Source organism: Astatotilapia calliptera, chromosome 16 (assembly GCF_964374335.1).
Source record: "Astatotilapia calliptera chromosome 16, fAstCal68.1, whole genome shotgun sequence".
Lineage (NCBI taxonomy): Eukaryota > Metazoa > Chordata > Actinopteri > Cichliformes > Cichlidae > Astatotilapia > Astatotilapia calliptera.
The window spans coordinates 11,617,100-11,633,504 of NC_137437.1; positions in this window are offsets into that span (position 1 = coordinate 11,617,100).

Below are 16,405 nucleotides of genomic sequence, written 5' to 3' on the forward strand. Positions count from 1 at the left end.
ATCTCAGTGACAGCATCTAAGTGCTCCTCTGAGCTGTTTTGCTTAGACGTAGTCATATTTCTGTGTTTGATCACGAGTGCATGTTTCACATCGCTCTTCGTGCACCACTCAGGCTGTGCCGTGCATTTGCCATCTGGTTCCGTATGGCTTTCCAGCCGCCTGTTGTCACCTTGTTAAGTGCGGGCCAGAGGGGAGCGGAGGCGTCATTTGTGCGAACAGCGCAGCTGTGTGGCGAAGAAGAAAAGAGACGCAGCAGAGGCTCGAGTCCTGATGGGAAGCCGTCAGCGGTTATGTGTCGCGGTTGAGTCGTGAGATGGATTTCAGCTAGTTTAGAAACGCTTAAAAAAATTGTTAGAACTAAGCGCCAAACACTGACTGGATACTGACTTTTTTTCTTTCTGAAAAACAAATACGAGTAAATCTGAAATAGTTTTAAATTCTTTTTTTTTCTTTTGAAATAAAGATTTGCTTTAATTGTTTAAAAAAACCGTTTGCAAGACAAACACTAATATTTAAATGTAACTGTCTGATCCTTAATAGAAAGTACTGCCATAATGACAAATTAGGATCAATACACACAAAAGCAACACGGAGTACGAACTGACTGACAGCACGACGCTGATCACCTATCAGGCTGTCGTACATTCTTTTCTTAAAAACATAAAACGAATAAATAAAATATAAGTTTTTAGAAAATATATACAAAACATAAGGGAAACTCTTGACTGGAGCTTCTTCTGGACTTCCTGATGAGACCACGTGTTTCTTAACTCCACAGAAAAGATCATTTATTGACGTGAATGGTGAAAGAAGGGTGGAAATAATTCTCTCAGATATAAACTGACCCCAAAATTAAAAAGAGAAGAAAAATTGTGAATTTAAGAGGCAGAAATGATGTCGGAAATATTAAAGTTAAAATTCCAAAATGCCGGAATTGCTCATTTTATGACAACAAAATCGAACCGGCATAGTATTTAATAATAATAATAATAATAATAATAATAATAATAATAATAATAATAATAATAATAATAATAATAACAACAATAATAATAACTGGAACAGTAGTATAAGTAATAATATTGACGATACTAATAATAATAACAATAAGAATAATAATTATTATTCTTATTGTTGTTGTTGTTGTTAATAACAATAATAAAATGTAAAAGTCCAAACTAATATTGCGTCATTAATATCATTTAAAAATATTTATAAACTCGCTTGTTTTGCTGAATGTTATTTGGATTTATTATTATTAGTGGGAATAGTTGTAGTATTAGTATTATTACTACATTGCGGCGTTCTGTTAGGGCCGACTCAAACGTGTTGTAACTTGCGTTTTCCAGTTTTTCCGCTAAATTAAGCGGCCATGTTTCGAATCAGCGCTAATTGAAAACGAAAGTAAGTCAGCCCTAACGAACAGCAGGCCTGTGACCCGAAGCAGACCATTAAACAAAAAGCTCCGAGCGAACATAAATACGTTTTTCACAAACACCCATTTCACATTTGTTTGTTTGCGCTTTGCTTGATTGGAGCGAATGAGGGGAAATGAAAGGTACGGGCCTGAAGCTTAAAGCAGGCCACCTCCTCACTGCTCCAACAGTATCCCGTTAAGACACTTAATGAACGGAGTATTTAAGTTTGGGTTGTTTTTGTTTTACTTTTTTTTACTCTGTCTAATACGTCAGCTCCAAAAATGCTGTGAGATTTAAAGCGTAAAGTATGAGCCAATGAGGCCCAAATGGCTTGTTTTTAAGGATGTATCTCCTTTCCGTCGAGGATTAATTTGTCTTTTACGGCACTTTCAACCCTTTTTTCCAAATTGCTTCCATGCAGAGGTCACGACTCACGAGTCCATTATTGCACCTTCACACCATTTCTCACTGGATCACTGCTTTTACTCTGAAAGCATTAGCACCACAAACACCAGTTTGGAGGGGGGGGGGGGGGATTCTTTTAAAATAAAAATACATATATTAAAAAATGCCGACTCTTTAATATTAATAACCAATTAGATAGATAGAACAGCTAGTGTCATATTATATATGTAATATGATTATTTTATACTATATACTGTCATATTATGAACATTATAAAAATGAGAAAAGCTCTAATAACTTCTAAGAATCCTGGGCTGATTAGATCTTATGATGATGGAAAAGTGTTGCAGAAGGATCAGAGGAACAAAATCTTCCTAATAGCAGCTGATTAAGCATAATCACTGCTGTCAATGCTGCTATTTCTACTGAAAGTGGCTAAAATGCTTTTGCACTGACCAGCTTTAGAAAATGACATCCAAACATAGAAACCCTTTGCAGATTTTACCTTTTCCAGTATTATTAAGGAATTCAACAGCAGATTCAACTTTTTATTTTCCTTTGAGGCACACATATCCAAGGAAAATCAAGTCAGAATCATTTAACAGACTTGGCAGTAACAGGTTGACCTTTAGATTCCAAAACAAAGTGCAGGAGGTTCGTCGTGGGAGCAAATTGCATCTATCAGCTACACCAGCTATAATGCCCTCATGCCTATCTCGGGGTCTCAGCGTCTGGGCTCCTTGAGCTCCGATATGCAACACAGAGGACTGTTTTCCTTTCGGTAAAAGCCGTGGCCCTCGCTGGCAGCCCCCGCCACCTCTTTTCCTCCCAATAAGTTCTTACCTGAAATCAAATCCGGCTGCTTAACGAGGGGAGAGCGAGTTGGAGGGAGAAAGGCAATTGTGAGCGTCAGCACTCTGCACTATGTCATTGGGCACAAGTATTTGACAGCTGGAATGATCTATAAATACTTCATTAAAGTGTGTACGAGCTCCCTTCTCTTGTGCCTCATGGTCCACTTCTGGTAAGATTTACAAATGATAACATAAACAAAAAAAAGAAAAAGAAATTCAATTCTCATTTGAAAAGAATTGGAGGAGGAGGAGGAGAGGGGGGTTTGATTGGCGCCCATGAGCAACAAAACAGCGGAGGTCTCTGTAATGAGGTTTGGAAAGTGTGTTCAGTGTTTGAGGGGCCAGGGTTTACTTGACCTGCCAGAGGGATTCTCTTCCAAAATGGACAGAGAGCCAGACGCAGAGCTCAGCTGTCCAGGCGTTCACCACCAGCTACACTAAATCTGTTAGGAAATATGGGAAAGAGTACCCGAGCTTCTCTAAGGGCCGCAGACAAATGAGGTGGACTCATCAAAAAAGGTGAGCCTAATTCCTCCTGCAGCTTGGCCCTTAATATTTAGCCTCGGTGAAATAAAAAATTAAGCCCTCTCGCTGCCTTTTTGTTTTCCCCCCACCATGAAATGTATCCCTTGTAGCCCCTAGATTGAGACACCCAACATACAGGACAGCCACGCCAGTAAAAGAAAATGCTCTCTGCCTCTAAGATCATTTGTCCTTGCACTCACACTGACTCGTAAAACCACTTTAACTTCAGCTGCGTTTCTGCGTCGCTCTAAGGCTGACACAATCACGCTGGCAAACACTCCCCACGTCAAGCTGTCTGTACTAATAAACAAGGCGGTCGGCCTCGTATTCCTGCGAGCCCCGTGTCCAGAGCGGCCTGATGTGTGCAGGAAATGGATATGCTTTAAAAGTGTCTGCTGGGGCAGAGGAGAGAGTGAAAAATGGAATCAGAGAGAGGTCACAGGTCACACTGCTACCAACTGAAACAACAGGGTTGGGGGTAAAACTGTACATACGAAAAGCCCGCCCACAAAACACGCATACGGGCTCTTACCATGAAGCATGCTGGTCCTCGGAGGCTGCTGGACACGCGTGCTCCACGGTCCCTGTCACAGCTTTCCCACACATCTCGTCTCTGACTCCTCGACCACCAGGACACAGACGAGCAAACAGCCTTGCGGGTAAACAAGGGTGTGTGGGGTATAGTGTAGTGGATGGTTTCACTTTGCAGGTCTCCCCCCTGGGTGGGTGGAGCCACTGCATTCAAAGTAAATGTCAATCATTTACTGTCAGACACCAGCAGAGAAGCTTTTGTCTCTTAGAGTAAATCCCTTTGATTTGTCTAAAGGAAGTCAATGATTGAAAACACGCACCGAAGGAAACCTATACTGGGCTGTCGAGTATTTAGTGTGTGTAAATACGCGAATGTGTGTGTCTGTGTGTGTTCTGTGGGATTCCTGAGCGGCCGTCAGAGCGATCAGCCTGGCTGCGCCGAGTCTGCGGGGTCAGAGGTGACCTCGGTGCTGTGATCTTGTGTTTGTTATTGCTGTGCTGCCCTTGGACGGGTTAACATAGCACACACTGCATCAGCTGGTCTGTGCACTTCCTGTCTCGCTCACACACACACACACACACACACACACACACACACACACACACACACACTGCTCAGCCACAAGGCCTGTGAGAGCCGTCTGAGGGTCACTTCCACATGTGTTGATGGGCCCTGAGTGAGCTAATCTAAACTGGTGAAATGTTATCCTACTACAGGGAGGACAGGAGCTCAGCTGGCCCCCACTGCTGCTCTCTTCATCCTCTAATGTGCAGGAGAACATGGAGAGATTTAGTTATGCATGTTACTGTGGTTCAGTGGAATATTTTACCTTGTCACTTTTTTTACATTTTCATTTAAGATATTTTCCAGAAAACACAGGTTTGGATCCATAGTTGCTAGTTTGAGCTAACTGGGACATGGACTGCTTCCTCTTACTCTTTCATTTTAAAATCTTAGATTTTGTTGGTTTGTTGGAACATTTTTACCTTTAATTTCTTTAATGTAACAAAACAAACCCAATATTTTAGTCACCTGTCTGCAGCAGTTCCTGGGCACATGTGGACACCAGCATCTACAGCGTGACCATTACACAGTATTTTGCATTTAACTATAAGCAACAGGTGTGTGATAATGCAGTAAATAAACACACCTCCCAAAAGCCAAATCCTTTTTAAAAGCACCGTGTGTAAATGAAAGGAATTTATCTTTTAATTAGATATCAACATCAGTTTATTTGTTTTATTGTTTATTTTTATTTGATTTTTTTTTTTAAATGTGTTTTTCCTGAATTAATTCTCTGAAGTGTAATTAGGCGATTTTACCATAAACCCATATTTTGGAGGGGAGGGTTTTTTGCGTGTAAATGTGGACGCGTGTCCGCTGACATGATTTTTTTCATTGCTCCCTCACTTCCAAAACTTGGCAGAACAATTTACTAAAAACTAAAATTACATATTACTAGTTATGCAGGTTAAGAGGCAGGGTTAGGGCTGGGCAACTAGCAAATGACATGCAGGAAATAAAAACATTTATTAAGAAATATTTAACTTCACTTTAAAAATGTGTTGTCAATGCCTGACTTTTTTTTTTTAGGATAAAAGTATTTAAATGTCTGACATTATTTTAAATAAATACATCTGAAATTCACTGTTTGCATGTTGCTACCTGGAATTATATTTGTTCCATTCTTTGTGCAGCTTTAATTCACACCAGCAAAACACTCCTGGTGTCCTTTTTCTGTCCCTGACTTCCTGCCATGCTTACCTGAGTTATGCAGCTCGAAGCGGCTTCAGTAAAAAAAAAATAGACAGAGTGGAAAGTCACTTCTGTGACTGTTTTTGTGTTTGGTGGAATCTCAAGCGAGTGGCTGCAGTTTGATCTGAGACCACAGAGGAGGGCTTCTCGTGCACTTTACTGAAGTACAGTTTTAATACACTTGAAAGTTATTTCCTGATTTCATTTATTTATTAATTTGTATTGTTTTTGCTATGCTGCATTTGTACTTCATTAAAAAATTAATATTATTTATTATTTCACGAATAAATCAAAAATCAGGCTCTAATAATAAAATCTATGTGATTCAGTGTGCCACTCCACACCCCAGTCCTACACTTATCTTCTGCCATTGCCTGTGATTCTGTCACATTTTCAAAAAATGAAAAGCAAATGTATTTATTAATTCAATCTTTGTTAAATATATCACATGGACAAAAGTGTGTAAAGTAAAACTTACTTCTCTTAATCTTTGAATTGTGGTGTTTTCAGGAGCGCGTTCAGTGAGAGGAAAATCAGCCACAGGCAGGAAATCATCATCCTGTACAACTCCTCCATCTAATTCACCTTCCACACTGTGATAGTTACACCCTTTTGCACAAACTATACAGGGAAAAAACAAATAACAACATTTTACAGGTTAAAGTAAAATGTCAGTGGTACATGTTTAATCTCTGTATTATTCTGGATATTTATAATTAAGCTATTTGACTATATTAGAGCTATTTCTCATATTTTGTAACTTTGTAATATATTGTATTATTTAATATAGTTCCGTCTGTTACTGTTCTTCTTGTGTTGGAGCAGCTCTAACCACATAATTTCCTTAATAAAGTATTGTGATTCTGATTTTCAGTCCCTTAGAAATGTCTTTACAGTTAGTTTCGAAAGAATTGGCTCATTCTAAAAGGATCATTGAATTTAAGTGTGGTACTGTTAACAGGATGCCCCCATTTCACCAGCTCAGCTAGCGAAATTTTGGTGAGATTGCAAAGTGGACGTGTTGAGGAACCACAGTACTTTGACCACATCATTACAGAGCGGAGCTGCAGAGTTCCAAGCACCAAAACTGTGTCCTGGGAGCTTCGTGTCATTGGTTTCTATGAGCGAGCAGGTTCAAACTGGCGGCAGCAGAAGAGGAGTTAAAGACTTAGCGATGACCCCAAACTCCAACTCTAACTCATTAGAACATGTAATGTGTGTTTTTTTAATCGTTCTCCTAAGTCTTAAAATAATCATTCTAATTGACACACGTCAACAGCTATTTATATTCTTTTTAAAAACAGATAGATACTTTATTACTGTCACACAGGGAAATTTCAAACCACGATAACAAAAATCCTCTAATGCTAAAAAAGCTAAAATTGATGAAATCATTAAACTGAAACAGATAAAACTCAGAGGCTTAAATAGCTGAAGTAATATTTAACCCAAAATGCCCCATGTTATTCCAAGAAAATGAAGATACAGTCCTATCTGTTATATTTCACAAAACCTGTATCAAAGATGAAAACCAGCACAAACATACTAAGGTGAGTGCCACAGTGAGTCTACTTTAGAAACATGAACAGGTAGAAACAGAGGCTGATTGTTACCTTTGAAGTTCTGGGTCTGGTTGCTGAGTTGATATTTACTCAGCTATATTGTTAGCGTTAGCATGCTGTGTGTGCAGGTGCTTGCAATGAGCCAAAGTTGTGTTAGCAGCATAGTACAGCTATTCCTCCAACATACAAACTGAAATCAGCTGATTGTAGCTCAAGTGTGAGTGGAAACGATAAGAGGGATCGACAGGCAAGCAGCTAACAATCCAAGGAACTGGACTACTGGGATTGTAGAGCGATATTTCAGGTTGTATGAATGATGTGGACGTGTATTAAACATGTCCACTGATCTGCTGTGTCTATCAGCTTTGGCCTCCAGACCCCTCTGTGGTGCAGCCACATTAGAGAGCTGTGGAGGCCGTGGTGCTGACTGTAGCTGTGCCAGCAGAGGTATGCTAGTGGTGTCAGAGGATAGTTCTGTGTGCGTCACAGGTCTCCTCTGAGTGTGGTGGTCGGCTGGCCACCCACCTCTTCCATTTTCATACTTCAATCACTCAACAAGTACCCTCTAATATAGAACATATTTAGGGGGGTGTGGTGGACCACAGAGGTGAACATGTATGAGAGATTGAAAGAAAAAGAGAGTATCCACTTAATCAGTCATTATTTACAGTCCAGGGAGGTTTAAAATCAACATGTTCAGGAACCAGGGCCAGACCTTATGGCTTTATAACTGCTGTTCAAATAATCACGACACAGATACCAGATACGAATAATTCCTCCTCAACTCCTGCCTCCTTCACCTCCTTTCCTCAGCCACGCCCTTCAGGTTATTTTCTAATGTCCCTCCCAACTAATAAAACGATTTATCGTGTGCAGTTCCTTTTCTGAGTGGATGCAGCACCTGCTTTTCTTTGCCTCTTTTACATATGACAGACTTTATAAGCTCACATAAATGCTCAAGAAAAACGGTTACATTTAATAAAATTCTTTGCTTGTGTAAATCTGTGTGTGTATACACACGCGTGCACACAAATATTTGCATGAGTGTGTGAAATGTTTTGCAAAAGCTGTGAAATGAAAAGAAATGGGAATCCTGAGTGAGGCGATAATGACTGATGGAGCTGCTCAAAGGAAACAGAAGCATTAATATGTATGCCGAGCGGTCTGGTTTGGCACGTGAGCGTGTATGTGTGTGTGTGTGTGTGTCAGGGGGCTGGTAGTGGAGGAGTTGGAATGACAAGGCAGATGAGGGGAATGGTGAAAGTCTGACGCTGCCAGAACCTGCCATGTGTCATTGATTAACCACGCAGAGTTGCAATGATTTAGTTGACAAAGCATCACATTAGTGCTATGGATCCAAATATGTGTGTGTGTGTGAGTGTGTGTGTGTTTAGATTAATGATCCAGGGAAAACCAGATACTTGTTGAAATAAAATGAGGTGCCAAAGTGATATCATGCCATTGTTTTATTTCTCACGGTGCTATTCGTCTTTTATAACTGGGGGAACGGCTGCAATACTTTTGTGATGATTTATGCAAAAACACTTTGCAGCAACAATAAATATTAAAACAGAAATCAGGAAACTGGCATGTTTGGTCATTTTGATAGAAAGTGTGGTAACTGCAATAGAAGCCTAATATAATTCAGTTGATTAGTGTCGTGCCACTAGTGTCAGTGTCAGAAACAACAAGAGAACTTTCTATTTTCCACCCAGGGAGACGTGCCTTTCTTTTTATTCTACGGTGCAGCTGGAAATGGTTTCATGTACTTCAAGTTTATGGACCTTACTCATCTCTTAAAAGTGTGTAAATCCACTCCAGTTGGTAGCTGAGTCCTTTTTCTGGATAAAATATGCTGGTTCAGTCTGTAAAGAGCATGAAACTACATCTTCTATACTGTGTCTGCAAATACAGGAAAAAGTGTGTGCATGTGAAGAGAGAGCAGTTGGCCAGGCAGACTAGACAAGAGCAATGTTTAGGGAAGTTAAGAGCTGACACTTTTCTTAAACTGGAGCTGGACCTGTTTTATCTCATCGTGATGAGAGAAAGAGGGAGAAGGGTCCTTGCAGGGACAAGGCCAGGTCTAGGGTTGTGTGGTGGGTAGAGGAGGAGGGAGGGTAAAGCTGTTGTCGGCCTGAGGGCTCGTCTGTTTGTCTGTGTGTGTGTGTGTGTGTGTGTGTGTGTGTGTGTGTGTGTGTGTGTGTGTGTGTGTGTGTGTGTGTGTGTGAGTGTCTGGAAGCTGCGGAAGGCTCTGCTCTTGGGGCTAACTGATTAGGCCATAATTTCAGGGGTATCTTGTTGGAGCAGTCCCCTTTGCACCTACCACCGCCACCCCTGGGAGGAGCTGGAGTCGGTGCAATAAGACCCCGGGCATATCAACACACACACACACACACACACACACACACACACACACACACACACACACACACACACACATTAACATGCGTGCCTATGGAGTGATGGATAAGCAGACGTGGGGATTGAGAACAGGAAGTGATGATTTAAACAGCTATGCCAGTGACTGAACTCTACCCTCTCCCCTAAGTAAGAAACATGAATGTGGAAGGAAAAGGTAAGCGCTGAGATATATGTTTCACAGACATGTCGTCAGTACAAAGTCATCAATGTACCATTGGATCAACAGCATATCACATGACTGCTCAAGTCTGCAGTTCTCCTGTTTTTTTCTTTTAGCATATTTCAGCTAATTGTTTGATTTTTGTCCCACTTTGCTATTATACTTGATACTGTTTTCTAATTTGGTAAGTGCCTTTACTTTAAGGCTTTAAAAACCTAAAAATCAGTCATATGCTGCAGAGCAGTCTTCTTCTTAAATCTGCACTCTTTGAACCATTCGGGAGGTTTTCATGTATGCAAAGTTCTAAGAAAGACACAAGCCAACAGCACAGGGTGAAGTTAGTGCATGAGTAAATTTAAGTATTGTAAAACATCAAGTATTTTACTGGAAAGGAGATAAATGATTCTGTAAGCAATTTTAAGTAATGCATAGCTTCCTGTATTTTACAGTGAAAGAAGAACGAATTACATTGTATGTAGATTTAAGTAGTGTAATTTTATATAGTGCCCGACTTCTGGGTATTTTACAGAAAATGAGACCGAAATTATACTGCAAGTAATTTTAAGTACAAAAAAATGAGCCTATGGTTTGATATAAGAACAAAGACTTTTGTACACTCTACTCTATATTCTCCATGCTCTGAAAAGTACAGCATATTTACGATATAAGATGGGGACATATTACCAAATGGATGGCCGCCCATCACTGAGCCCAGTTCTGCTGGAGGTTTCTTCCTGTTAAACTGGAGTTTTTCCTTCCCAGAGTCACCAAAGTGCTTGCTCATAGGGGTCATGTGATTGTTGGGGTTTCCTCTGTTTTCCTTGCATCATTGTAAGGTCTTTACCTTACAGTATAAAGACATTGAGGCATCTGTTGTTGTTATATGGCACTATATAAATTAAAATTGAATTGAATTAACACACTGCTTAAAATGACTTAAGCTGTACTTAAAATTGCTTACAGTAGCATTTGTGTCACATTTCCTTAGTTATGCGACACCTAAAATTGCTCATGCATCATGAAAAAATGATTTACATATTATTCAATGGTTCTTATGGTATATTTACTTAATTACTTGACTTGTTACTGCTTCGTTCCAGTGTACCTATCTTTATGTAGTATATGCAGTATAAATATATGAAGTTAAAAATAATTATATTGTAATTTCAAATAAAGTATATTGGAATTACAATTAATTACTGGGAATTTTGCACTTAAATCACAAAGTGTTTTGTACGATTTTATCAGTTTCTCACCCCATGAGTAGGATTTCTGGCCCTCACTTCTGTACGCTGTTTCAGTTCATTGATTGCGGAGGTTCGTTGGTTTGCAAGCATTTGTTTATTGATGTTTTGAAGCCGTGACCGCTTACCGCGTGACATTAATTTGTCGGCCATTTTGGACATATAACAAACTTGGCACATCAATTCAGTGAAAAACCTACTAAACATTACATTGATGAGATAAACTATAGCAACTATGAGCAAACAAACAAGTGTTTATACTCTGTCGGAGGAATTAAAACACTTTAATGGCAAACATCTTGTTCGTTATATGGGGAAATTAGGCCTGGAGATGGATGCTTACTTACTCCCCCCAACTTTGTTGATGCTGTGAAGTGCGACTCTGGTACCACTCATTATGCTATCAGCAACCCCCTTTAAATTATGCTGGACCTGAAGCCCTACAAAGGTTTGGAAGCTTATCAGTAGTTTTTGTAAGAAAGAGTCAGCGGACCTGATTTTAACACATTTTGATATTGACGCAAAATGGGAAAGTAATTTAAACTATTGATCAGAGGAAAGAGTTTTAGGATGCTAGAGTATAAAATTAACTGACATTACATTAGCTTGTGACGCTATGTTGTTGTTTAGCTGGTGTTAGCTAGTTTTTACATTAACTGGTTAGACTTGTTTACATATTCCACTCTCCTTGTTCCAGATGTTACATCCACAGATTTGTCACTTTCACTCTGTTTGCCAGTGTGTCACACGGTTTGACAAGATTAAAGACAACATAAAAAAAAGTTTCCATCTCCAGCTCGTGCAAATGCATTTTATCTGATGATAAAATTATTTGTATTAAAAAAACAAAAAAGCCTTTCACCTGTGATTCTGTAATCTAAATCATGAGCTGATATTTTCCCCACAACACCACTAATCAGTTCACAAAACATCTCCATGCATCCTGTTCACAGCTTCGCCTTCACTGGCAGCTGATTTAGGAAACACGCCCACGTTAACTGGTGCTAGTCACAGTTTAAGGTGGGCATTACATGAAGGTGACAGACAGGTGAGGGAGTCTGCAGGATGTACGGAGGTAAACTCCACATACACAGGAGTTTGGTGTGACACAACAAAACGATCATGACCCCTCCACCACTATGCTGGAGCCTGGAATGGCCATGTTTGGATGAGAGTGCTAAGCTATTGGCTAACACTACAAAGACTGGTTTGGAAGCAGTCATCATGGACTGTGCGGGCACACTGCACTTGCACAAATACATGCTAATTAGTTAGCACCTAACTGATTAATATACAAATAAAATATTAGAATTTCACTCACCAAAACTGAAGCACAGACTCCTCATGAGGACATTTCCATATTGCAGCCATCATTCCAATGACCCCAACTCCAGTCCTGAATCCTAAGTAGTCTTAGTCATTGCTAGCCTAGATTACTTGCTTCTCCCCTGATTGCTAGGACCTTCAAGAATGTTTTTTTTAAACTGAGAACATAGGATCATCATTGAAGATGACTTTCTAGGAGTCATTCTTCAGCAGGAAATCTATGCCATAGTTACATTGTAATCACAAAGCCCTTTGAAACCCTACGCTGTAACCTACACTACTTATCACTGCTATGCAGATGATATTCAGCTATATATCTCCTTTAAGCCCCAAGATGTTTCCAAGCTACAGATTTTGCATAGGTGCATAGACTCCATTACAGGTTGGATGGCTGAAAACTTTCTTCAACTAAATGAGGAGAAGACTGAAGTCCTCGTTTGTGCTCCTAAAAACTTGTGCCTAGTGTTATGGAAAACTTGGGTCCACTTGCTACTTTTGACAAACCTTTTATCAGGAACCTCAGTGTAACTTTTGACTCAGCTCTGACTTTGGACGCTAAATCTCTGGTCCGCTCCTGTTTTTATCACTTGAGAAACATTGCTAAGCGGAGTCCCATTGTATCGCACTCCGAATTAGAAATTGGCATTCATGCATTTGTTTCATCTCGTCTGGATTATTGTAATTCTTTGTTTACTTGTTTATGTAAAGCCTCTGCAAGTTGTTGCTGCTGCAAAGCTTCTGACTAAGTCCTCCAAATATTCCCATGTCACACCCCTACTGATTCAGCTGCACTGCCTCCCTATTAAATTCAGAATCCACTTTAAGGTTTTGACTTTGACATTCAGAGCTCTGCAAGGACAAGCACCAACATATATCAGTGACCTTTTACATCCATACATTCCCAGCAGGTCCCTGAGGTCATGTGATCAGGGCTTGCTGGTTGTCCAACACACGAGGCTGAAAACAAAAGGCGACAAAGCTTTTGTAACTGTGGCCCCCAGACTGTGAAGTCTCTCCCTTTGAGCCTGAGATCTGTGGACTCAGTGGTCGCTTTTATAAAAACAGCTAAAAACTCATCTTTTTAATGTTTTAGCTTCTGTGAAGCACTTTGTGATTTTTATCTTGAAAGGTCCTATATAAATAAAATGTTACTTACTTTAATTACTTAATTTTACTTACTTACTATTGTGATTAGCCTGTTGACTTCTGCTGTACATTTGTGGCCATTTTTTATTTTTTTTGTACCAGTGAGAGAATAACAATCGTTGTCTCAGTATAAGGAATAACAATCATAGCATCAATAAAAGGACTCACAAATGTAAAAATAAAATTCCTGGGGCAAGATTGGAGAGACATGAGGGAATGTAGAAAGAAGTGGAAAATCTTGAGCGACAAATATGTTTGCCCCTGGAAAAAAAACAAAAAGCTGACCACAACAAAGAGCGGGTACCCGGGAGGGAAAAAAGTCCCAGTTTTTTATTTGTTTCTGTCGACTGGCACCACATATAAAACACCAGGACATGACCACAAGGTAATTGACGCATAATGCACCAGCACAAGCATAAATGCTGGGAACAATGTCGGCATTTACGTAGATTACGTGGTACACTCTACAAAGATTCACAGCAGAACTCTAAATCAGACCCCAGAGGGTTGCTTCATTCACTCCCCTGAGAATAGGAGAGGCTCAGCAGACAGCAGTCAGCTACAGATGCTGTCAGTGAAAGAAGTCACACCCCCAATAATTCAAACTGTAATAAAATCTAAAACACTTATCAAATATTTACCTGCTGCACAGTTGCTATGAAGGGCTAAGACTTGACTTGGTTTTGAAGTTGACCTCATTTGTCCACTTAAAGTACAGCAAGTTTTTGGACCTTGCACATTGGCTTAATTTGCAAGCCCTCAAGGTTGCTGCTTGATAGTGCCTCTATCTGCACAGGACGTCATCAACTACCTGATAATTACTGCAACATTTAGCACCTAAAGCAGATGTTTGCCTCACACGTTGGCAGAGACGTGAGTAAATATTGGACTTATTAGGTGGCCTGAATTCTAACATTGTTTTTAGCCTTTGAAGGTTCTTAAAATTTCAGCTATGTTTAAAATTCCCACCCCGAGTGTCTATGTCTCCATCACAGCACAGAAGTGGGATTTTTTTAATTTTTTTTGACATTAAAAATTCTAACTGTTTGTGATATACAATGTAACAAAAAAGGAGAACAAATGCTGTTCCTTTTGTTCCACATAAGAAATGTAAACATAAAATAAAGGCAGCTATCCGGCCTTTATGACCACCTTCCGCTGAAGCTCAGCTAACGCAGCTCGGACCTCAGCACCATCTCCGATCATCAGCACCAGACATTTTCTGACCTTCAACAAAGAATCTCCACAACCTCTTATCTGATCCTCTCTCGTAAAGCTTCGAATGAGTGCTGTCACGGGTATCGACCAATGAGGACCTGTCTGATCTTGAGTGGCGTTTTCATTCCCGAGCCAAACAATCCTTGTGGACAAACTGCCCTTTCTGTCTGTGAACTCCAAAGTCCAGTTCATCCCCGTTCACTAGATTAGATAACCTGGTTTTAAAGGCAGGGATACTGTTTGCTCAGTGACTCCTCTCTGCACTAATAGCATCTGATCTAATGGGAGATTGCGACCTGCTTGTTGACAGTGGAGGCCCACGCAGCGTCATGGCAATGGCCAAACAACACAGGGAAACAAAGCTGGGCTGAGCTTTAGTACCTGTAATTACTGGATAAATATCAGCTTCTTTGCTTAAAATGGACTGCAATAAATATGTTGCCTTAATTACAGCTATTATATTGTCTGTACTGGCTGAAATATGAAGGCTGGTGAAGACTGCATCAAAGTGGGCTGCTAGCTTTCTTTTTTGCACTAAAATATATAGAGAGTACACACAAACTATTGTTGAGTTTGAATATATGATTATTCTGTGTGAAATTTCTGCAGCCACGTTTATCAGGACACATCAGTGTGGAATTGTTGCCAGTAGCAACTAGCGGTGGTGTGATATTTCAGGCAAATATGCGCATTTGCTGCTCTGTGAGGAAACACAGGAGCAGAGCGGCATGGCTGAACCCTTTCCTGCAACACATAGCAAGCAAACTGATGAACACAAACACAGTGACAGCAAAAACTGAAAAACACTTCCCAGTGAGACTTCACTGACCAGTTGGTGATGTCACAGCAGCTACATCCATCTGTGCTGGCCAATCATGGCCCTGCCTTTTCTGCTATTGGAAAGACTTGAATTCAACCCAGTGTCAGTCATTCACCAATTCACATTCATCCTCAGCAATATTCTGCTTATTAGGGGTTTGGAAATTATGCAAACAGTACATACAGCTGTCATGAAAATGTCTAAAATGGGTTCAAATCACATGCAGCCCTTTTTTTAATTCTATTTTTATAACATTTGACTGACATTTTTGGTTGTTTTGTAATCTGACAGACACAAACTAGTATTGCCAGACAGCAGTTTTTAAAAATGGCATGTTTATGCCATGTAAATGATGATTCTCATGGGGTTATATCCCATTGTGTTGTGTACTAGTGAGCTTACTTATGAGTCTCTGGACAGTTGAAACGTATTGTTCCCACATGCTAGGGTGGCACGGTGATGGAGTGGTTTTGCAGGGGTTTCAGATGTGCTGCTTGTCTGAGGAGAATTATTCTCTTGTTGTGGGAATTGTTTGTTTTGAACCAAACTGGGCTTTTTTTAGATGTCTTTTCAAGAACCCAAGGAGACTGCTTGTCACCTCTCACTTTTTAGCCACATCTCAATGTTCTTTAGACATCTGGCAAAGTCATCTTTACTGTCTTTTCACTGTGTTTAATCCAAGTTTTTGATGCTGTTTTTCTTTGTGAGTTGGGATAAAATAGGCTGAGCTTTCCTCCCGGCGCAAAGTCCTGCATCCAAAGTTCAGTGTTGAAAACTTACCTCAGTTACCTCAGTTGTTTACCCTTTTCATGCCTTTTGAAAACCATCAATTTTTTTCTGTAATATTTCTTTCTTTTGCATGTTTTCTCTGACTATCTCTCTCTTTCTCTTTTTCTGTCTACCCCTCTGGCTGAGTGCTTCAGTCCAAGCTCAAGAGGCAGATTCGGCTGTGTATGCGGGCCCAGCCTGGCCCCGGCCTGCCCAGCGTCAGGCTAAGTGCCTCTGACAGCCCACCACAC